Below are 8,002 nucleotides of genomic sequence, written 5' to 3'. Positions count from 1 at the left end.
ATCCCACCGACTACAGGGTCACACTGGATTAAAAAAAAATAGACCAAGTGGATTACAAGTTGTTTGGGAAGTCTGGATGGCAAACACAGGGATTTCATTTCTGCCACAATTCGGGATAATCAACTGATGTACATCAACATCCAAGGTTAGTTCTCCCCCCCCTCTGTATTATAATAGTCTGGGGTCAGATCTCTCTGTATTATAGTAGTATAAGGTCAGATATCCCTGTATTATAATAGTCTGGGGTCAGATTTCTTTGTATTATAATGGTATGGGGTCAGATCTCTCTGTATTATAATAGTCTGGGGTCAGAGCTCTCTGTGTTATAACAGTCTGGGGTCAGATCTCCCTGCATTATAATAGTATGGGGTCAGATCTCCCTGCATTATAATAGTATGGGGTCAGATCTCTCTGTATTATAATAGTCTGGGGTCAGATCTCCCTATATTATAATAGTCTGGGGTTAGATCTCCCCGTATGATAATAGTATGGGGTCAGATATCTCTGTATTATAATAGTCTGGGGTCACAGCTCTTTGTATTATAATGGTCTGGGGTCAGATCTCTTTGTATTATAATGGTATGGGGTCAGATCTCTCTGTATTATAATAGTCTGGGGTCAGATCTCTTTGTATTATAATAGTATGGGGTCAGATCTCTCTGTATTATAATAGTCTGGGGTCAGAACTCTCTGTGTTATAACAGTCTGGGGTCAGATCTCCCTGCATTATAATAGTATGGGGTCAGATCTCCCTGTATTATAATAGTCTGGGGTCCGATCTCCCTATATTATAATAGTCTGGAGTCAGATTTCCCCGTATGATAATAGTATGGGGTCAGATCTCTCTGTATTATAATGGTCTGGGGTCAGATCTCCCTATATTATAATAGTCTGGGGTCAGATCTCTCCGTATTATAATAGAATGAGGTCTGATCTCTGTGCTTTATTATAGCCTGGCTTCAGATCTCTCTTTATTACAATAGTATGATGTCTGGTCTCTCTGTATTATGTTGTCTGGAGTCAGATCTCTCTGTGTTGTAATAGCATGAGGTCTAATCTCTCTGCATTATTATAGCCTGGGGACACATCTTTTTTATTATAATACACTGGCGTCAGATCTCTATGTTTTAGAAAAGTCTGGGATCACATCGCTGTATGTTATAATATTCGGGGGTCAAATCTCCATGTATTATAACATTCCAGGGTCAGATCTCTCTGTAATACAATATTCTAGGGTCAGATCTTTCTCTATTATTACAGTCTCTGGTTAGATTCCTCTGTATTGTAATAGATTGGAGTCAGATCTCTCCTTATTATAATATTCTGGGGTCAGATATCTCTGTATTATAATAGTATGATGCCTGGTCTCTTGGTATTTTAATATTTTGGGATCAGATCTCTCCGTATTATAATAGTCTGGGTTTCGTTTTCTCCTATTTGTAACAGTTCAGGGTCAGACCCCTCTGCATTATAAAAGTCTGGGATCAGCTCTCTCTGTATTATAATAGTCTGGGGTCAGATCTCCCTATATTATAATAGTCTATGACCGGATCTCTCTGTATTACACAGTAAATGTCTAGGGTCAGGTCTCTATATTATAATAGTCTATGCTCCGATCCTTCTGTATTATATTAGTCTGGGGGTCAGATCTCTGTATTAGAATAATCTGGGGTCAAATCTCTCTGTATTATATTAGTCTGGGGGGCAGATCTCTCTGTATTATATTAGTCTGGGGGGCAGATCTCTCTGTATTATATTAGTCTGGGGTCAGATCTCTCTGTATTAGAATAGTCTGGGGTCAGATCTCTCTGTATTAGAATAATCTGGGGTCAAATCTCTCTGTATTATATTAGTCTGGGGTCAGATCTCTCTGTATTATATTAGTCTGGGGGTCAGATCTCTCTGTATTAGAATAGTCTGGGGTCAGATCTCTCTGTATTATATTAGTCTGGGGTCAGATCTCTCTGTATTATATTAGTCTGGGGTCAGATCTCTCTGTATTATATTAGTCTGGGGTCAGATCTCTCTGTATTATATTAGTCTGGGGGTCAGATCTCTCTGTATTGTAATAGTCTGGTTTCAGATCCCCTTATATTACAATCGTCTAGAGCTCTGATCCCTCTGTGTTATAATAGTCTGGGGTTAGATCTCCATATTATTATAATCTGGGGTCAAATCTCTTTGAATTATATTAGTCTGGGGTTAGATCTCACTTTTTATTAATAGTCTGTTTTCACGTCTCTCTTTATTATTCTTATCTTAGGTTAAATCTCTCTGTATTATATTAGCCTGTGTTCAGATTTCTCAGGTATATAATAGTCGCTGGTCAGATCTCTCTGTATTATAACAGTCTGAAGTCAGATTTCTCTGCATTATATTAGTCTGGGGTTAGATCCTTCTGTATTATAGTAGTGTGGGTCTGGGGTCAGATCCCTCTATATTATAATCCCCTCTAGGTAACCCGGTATATTACACAGCGGATAATCTACTATAGTAAATTCTCTGCTCATGCAGGTTTGGGATCTTGTGGATCCCCTGACTGTGGCGAGTTGTCTGGATCTTGGGAATCGACAATGATGGCAGACAGAAATTTCAGAGATTTTGTTCCAGATTCAGAATTCTGGAGGTGAAGAGTGATCCTATAAATTGGGATCCAGGAGATTTCTGGTGCTTGGCCCCTCCGCTCTGCTGGGGCCACATGTGACTGTCACTGGATTCCTAGCACAGAGGACACAGAAGAATTTGGCCATAATTATTATAATTATATTATAATAGTCTGGGGTCAGATCTCTCCGTATTATAATAGAATGAGGTCTGATCTCTGTGCTTTATTATAGCCTGGCTTCAGATCTCTCTTTATTACAATAGTATGATGTCTGGTCTCTCTGTATTATGTTGTCTGGAGTCAGATCTCTCTGTGTTGTAATAGCATGAGGTCTAATCTCTCTGCATTATTATAGCCTGGGGACACATCTTTTTTATTATAATACACTGGCGTCAGATCTCTATGTTTTAGAAAAGTCTGGGATCACATCGCTGTATGTTATAATATTCGGGGGTCAAATCTCCATGTATTATAACATTCCAGGGTCAGATCTCTCTGTAATACAATATTCTAGGGTCAGATCTTTCTCTATTATTACAGTCTCTGGTTAGATTCCTCTGTATTGTAATAGATTGGAGTCAGATCTCTCCTTATTATAATATTCTGGGGTCAGATATCTCTGTATTATAATAGTATGATGCCTGGTCTCTTGGTATTTTAATATTTTGGGATCAGATCTCTCCGTATTATAATAGTCTGGGTTTCGTTTTCTCCTATTTGTAACAGTTCAGGGTCAGACCCCTCTGCATTATAAAAGTCTGGGATCAGCTCTCTCTGTATTATAATAGTCTGGGGTCAGATCTCCCTATATTATAATAGTCTATGACCGGATCTCTCTGTATTACACAGTAAATGTCTAGGGTCAGGTCTCTATATTATAATAGTCTATGCTCCGATCCTTCTGTATTATATTAGTCTGGGGGTCAGATCTCTGTATTAGAATAATCTGGGGTCAAATCTCTCTGTATTATATTAGTCTGGGGGGCAGATCTCTCTGTATTATATTAGTCTGGGGGGCAGATCTCTCTGTATTATATTAGTCTGGGGTCAGATCTCTCTGTATTAGAATAGTCTGGGGTCAGATCTCTCTGTATTAGAATAATCTGGGGTCAAATCTCTCTGTATTATATTAGTCTGGGGTCAGATCTCTCTGTATTATATTAGTCTGGGGGTCAGATCTCTCTGTATTAGAATAGTCTGGGGTCAGATCTCTCTGTATTATATTAGTCTGGGGTCAGATCTCTCTGTATTATATTAGTCTGGGGTCAGATCTCTCTGTATTATATTAGTCTGGGGTCAGATCTCTCTGTATTATATTAGTCTGGGGGTCAGATCTCTCTGTATTGTAATAGTCTGGTTTCAGATCCCCTTATATTACAATCGTCTAGAGCTCTGATCCCTCTGTGTTATAATAGTCTGGGGTTAGATCTCCATATTATTATAATCTGGGGTCAAATCTCTTTGAATTATATTAGTCTGGGGTTAGATCTCACTTTTTATTAATAGTCTGTTTTCACGTCTCTCTTTATTATTCTTATCTTAGGTTAAATCTCTCTGTATTATATTAGCCTGTGTTCAGATTTCTCAGGTATATAATAGTCGCTGGTCAGATCTCTCTGTATTATAACAGTCTGAAGTCAGATTTCTCTGCATTATATTAGTCTGGGGTTAGATCCTTCTGTATTATAGTAGTGTGGGTCTGGGGTCAGATCCCTCTATATTATAATCCCCTCTAGGTAACCCGGTATATTACACAGCGGATAATCTACTATAGTAAATTCTCTGCTCATGCAGGTTTGGGATCTTGTGGATCCCCTGACTGTGGCGAGTTGTCTGGATCTTGGGAATCGACAATGATGGCAGACAGAAATTTCAGAGATTTTGTTCCAGATTCAGAATTCTGGAGGTGAAGAGTGATCCTATAAATTGGGATCCAGGAGATTTCTGGTGCTTGGCCCCTCCGCTCTGCTGGGGCCACATGTGACTGTCACTGGATTCCTAGCACAGAGGACACAGAAGAATTTGGCCAGCTGCCGGATAGAGAAGCCCCTGCTTGTCTGGATTAGACTAGAGACAAAATCGTAAGGAGGAAGTAAAGGTAATTTCCTGACTAAACATTCAGAGAGCCCCCCCCCCCCACCTGTCTGTATATATATACTGTATACTGTATACCATACAGGCACCTCTATGCCAGGAGAGCCCCCAACCCACCTGTAAATGTACAAATACCATCATCTAATATACATGGCATCCAACCTCCTAATATACAGACACCCCTCTCCACATCTCTCTCTCTGTCTCCCCTCTTTCTATTGCCCATCTATTTCTCTCTGTCCTCTGTCTATCCCTATCTCCCCCGTCTCTCACTTTTTATCCCCTCAGTCTCCCTCAATATCTCCCCTCTGTCTCTCTCCCTCTATTTCCATATCCCACCTTCCATTTCCTATCTGCCCGTGTCTCTCTTTCCCTCAATCTATCTCCCCTCTGTCTTTCCTCCCTTTGTCTCCCCTCTGACTCCCTCTCTATCTACCTCTCTTTCCCCCCCATCTCTCTCTTTCTCCCCTGTGCCTCTCTTTCTATATCTCCTCTGCTTATCTCACTCTCTATGTCCCCTCTATTTCCCCTTTGTCTCCCACTGTCTCTCTCTCTATATATCCAGTCTGTCTCTTCTCTCTGTTCCTTCTATCTCCCACTGCTATTTCCCCTCTGCCTCCCTCTCTATCCCCCCTCTGCCTCCCTCTCTATTTCCCCTCTGCCTCCCTCTCTATCCCCCCTCTTCCTCCCTCTCTATCCCCCCTCTGCCTCCATCGCGATCCCCCCTCTGCCTCCATCGCGATCCCCCCTCTGTCTTCCTCTCTATCCCCCCCTCTGTCTTCCTCTCTATCCCCCCTCTGCCTCCTTCTCTATCCCCCCCTCTCTCTTCCCCTCTCCCTCCCTCTCCATCCCCCCTTTGTCTTCCTCTCCATCCCCTCTGTCTTCCTCTTCATCCCCCCTCTGTCTTCCTCTCTACCCCCCCCTCTGTTTTCCTCTCTATCCCCCTCCCGTCTCCCTCTCTATCCCCCTCTGCTTTCTCCTCTATCCCCCCTCTGTCATCCTCTCTACCTTCCACCTCCATCTTCCTCTCTACTCCCGCCCCATCTTCCTCTCTACCCCCCCCCCTTGTCTTCCACTCTATCCCTCCCTCTGCCTTCCTCTCTATCCCCCTCCCTGTCTTCCTCTCTATCCCCCCCCCTCTGTCTTCCTCTCTATTCCCCCTCTGTCTTCCTTTCTATCCCCCCTGTTTTGCTCTCTATCCCCCCCTCTGTCTTTCCTTCTTCCCCCCACTGTCTCCCTCTCTATCCCCCCTCTGTCTTCCTCTCTACCCCCCATCCTCCTCTCTACCCCCCTGTCCTCCTCTCTATCCCCCACTATGTCTTCCTTTCTATCCCCCCCTATGTCTTCCTTTCTATCCCCCCCCCCTCTGTCTTCCTCTCCCCCCCGTCTTCCTATCTATCTCTCTCTCACTTCCTATTGTTTACCCTTTTCTATCTCCCCTCTGTCTCCCTTTATCGCTCCTTTGAATTCTTCCAGGACTTCACTGCCCCCCTTTACCTTCCTTCTGTCTCCCTTTATCTTCCCCATCTCCCTTTATCTCCCTACTGTCTTTATATCTCTCCTTCCTCTTCTTCTCTATCTTCCTTCTGTCTCACTTTATCTCCCCTCCCTCTTCTCCTTTAACTCCTCTTTATCTCTCCTTTGTTTTTTATCTCCCATCTTTCTCCTCACTCTATCCCCTCTGTCTACCCCATTCTTTCTTTTGTCTCTTTCTGTAGATCTTTTCTGTACCTTCTCTCTATATCTCTCTCTATCTCTCTCTGTCTTCCCTTTGACTCCTACTTTCTCTCCCCCTCTCTCTCTCCCTCTTTCTCCCATTTTTGTGTATATCCTCTCCATTTTTTTCTTTCTTTCTTTCTTTCTCCCACTTTCGGTCTCTCTGTCTACCCTCTGTCTCCTTATTGGTCTTCTCTCTCTCCCCTTTTGTATTTCTCACTGTCTCTCTCCTTGTCTCTCCTCTGTCTCTCCCCTTTTGTCTCTCTCCTTCTCTATGTTCACTCTGTCTCTATACCTTTCTCTCCCCTTTTGTCTCTCTCCTTCTCTATATCCCCTCTGTCTCTCTCGTTCTCTATCTCCCCTCTGTCTCTCTCACTGTCTCTCCCCTTTTGTCTCTCTCCTTCTCTTTCTCCCCTCTGTTTCTCTCCGTCTCTCCTCTTTCTCTCTCACTGTCTCTCCCCTTCTTTATGTTCCCTCTGTCTCTCTCCTCTCTCTTCCTTCTCTATGTCCCCTTTGTCTCTTTCTCTCACTCTCTCTCCTCTGTCTCTCTTCTGTCTCTACCCTTTTGTCTCTCTCCTTCTCTATCTCCCCTCTGTCTCTCTCACTGTCTCTCCTCTGTCTCTCCCTTTCTCTATCTGCCCTCTGTCTCTCCCCTTTTGCCTCTCTCCTTCTCTATGTTCCCTCTGTCTCTCTTTTCTGTCTTTTGCCTTCTTTATCTCCCATCTGTCTCTCTCTCCCTCCTCTGTCTCTCTCATTGTCTCTCCCCTTCTCTACCTCACCTCTGTCTCTGTCCATTTGTCTCTCTCCATCTCTATCTCCCCTCTGTCTCTCTCACTGTATTTCCTCTGTCTCTTCTCTGTCTCTCCTTTACTATGTTCCCTCTGTCTCTCTTCTCTATCTCTCTCCTTTGTCTCTCTCCTTCTCTATCTCCCCTCTGTCTCTCTCACTGTCTCTTCTCTGTCTCTCCCCTTTTGTCTCTCTCCTTCTCTATGTTCCCACTGTCTCTCTCCTCTGTCTCCCACCTTCTCTATCTCCCCTCTGTTTTGTCTCTCTCCTTCTCTATCTGCCCTCTGCCTCTCTCACTGTCTCTCCTCTGTCTCTCTACTTCTCTATCTCCCCTCTGTCTCTCTTGCTGTCTCTCCTCTTTCTCTCCCACTGTCTCTCTCACTGTCTCTCCCCTTTTGTCTCTCCCCTTCTCTATGTTCCCTCTGTCTCTCTCCTCTGTCTCTTGCCTTCTCTATCTCCCCTCTGTCCCTCCCCTTCTTTCTATCTCTTTCCTTCTCTATCTGCCCTCTGTCTCTCTCCTTCTCTATCTCCCCTCTGCCTCTCTCACTGTCTCTCCTCTGTCTCTCCCACTGTCTCTTCTCTATCTCCCCTCTGTTTTGTCTCTCTCCTTCTCTATCTGCCCTTTGTCTCTCTCCTTGTCTCTCCTTTGTCTCTCTCCTTTTGTCTCTCCCCTTCTCTATGTTCCCTCTGTATCTCTCCCTGTCTCTCCTCTGTATCTTGCCTTCTCTATCTCCCCTCTGTCCCTCCCCTTCTATCTCTCTCCTTCTCTATCTCACCTCTGTCTCTCCCCTTCTCTATCTC

At 43.8% G+C, this 8,002-nt stretch overlaps 1 protein-coding gene across 3 annotated transcripts in view; it reads left to right on the top strand.

The window, feature by feature from the left end:
- The window catches only part of DLK2 (delta like non-canonical Notch ligand 2), a 29,129-nt gene that overhangs the window by 612 nt on the left and 20,515 nt on the right, over positions 1-8,002 (top strand). For 2 of the 3 annotated variants that reach the window (XM_082249293.1, XM_082249292.1), the window contains exon 2: positions 1-145. This exon is cut by the window's left edge and continues 55 nt beyond it. The gene's annotated coding sequence lies outside the window, so the exon portion shown is untranslated. Of the gene's footprint in view, positions 146-4,420; positions 4,704-8,002 lie in introns of those variants that run through there. The other variant, XM_082249294.1, reaches the window with a different exon arrangement.

The sequence above is a fragment of the Pelophylax lessonae genome (genome assembly GCF_965119305.1).
Source record: "Pelophylax lessonae genome assembly, chromosome: 3".
Taxonomy (NCBI): domain Eukaryota; kingdom Metazoa; phylum Chordata; class Amphibia; order Anura; family Ranidae; genus Pelophylax; species Pelophylax lessonae.
The sequence above is the reverse complement of the archived record's forward strand: the minus strand, read 5'-3'. Positions and strand labels throughout refer to the sequence as shown.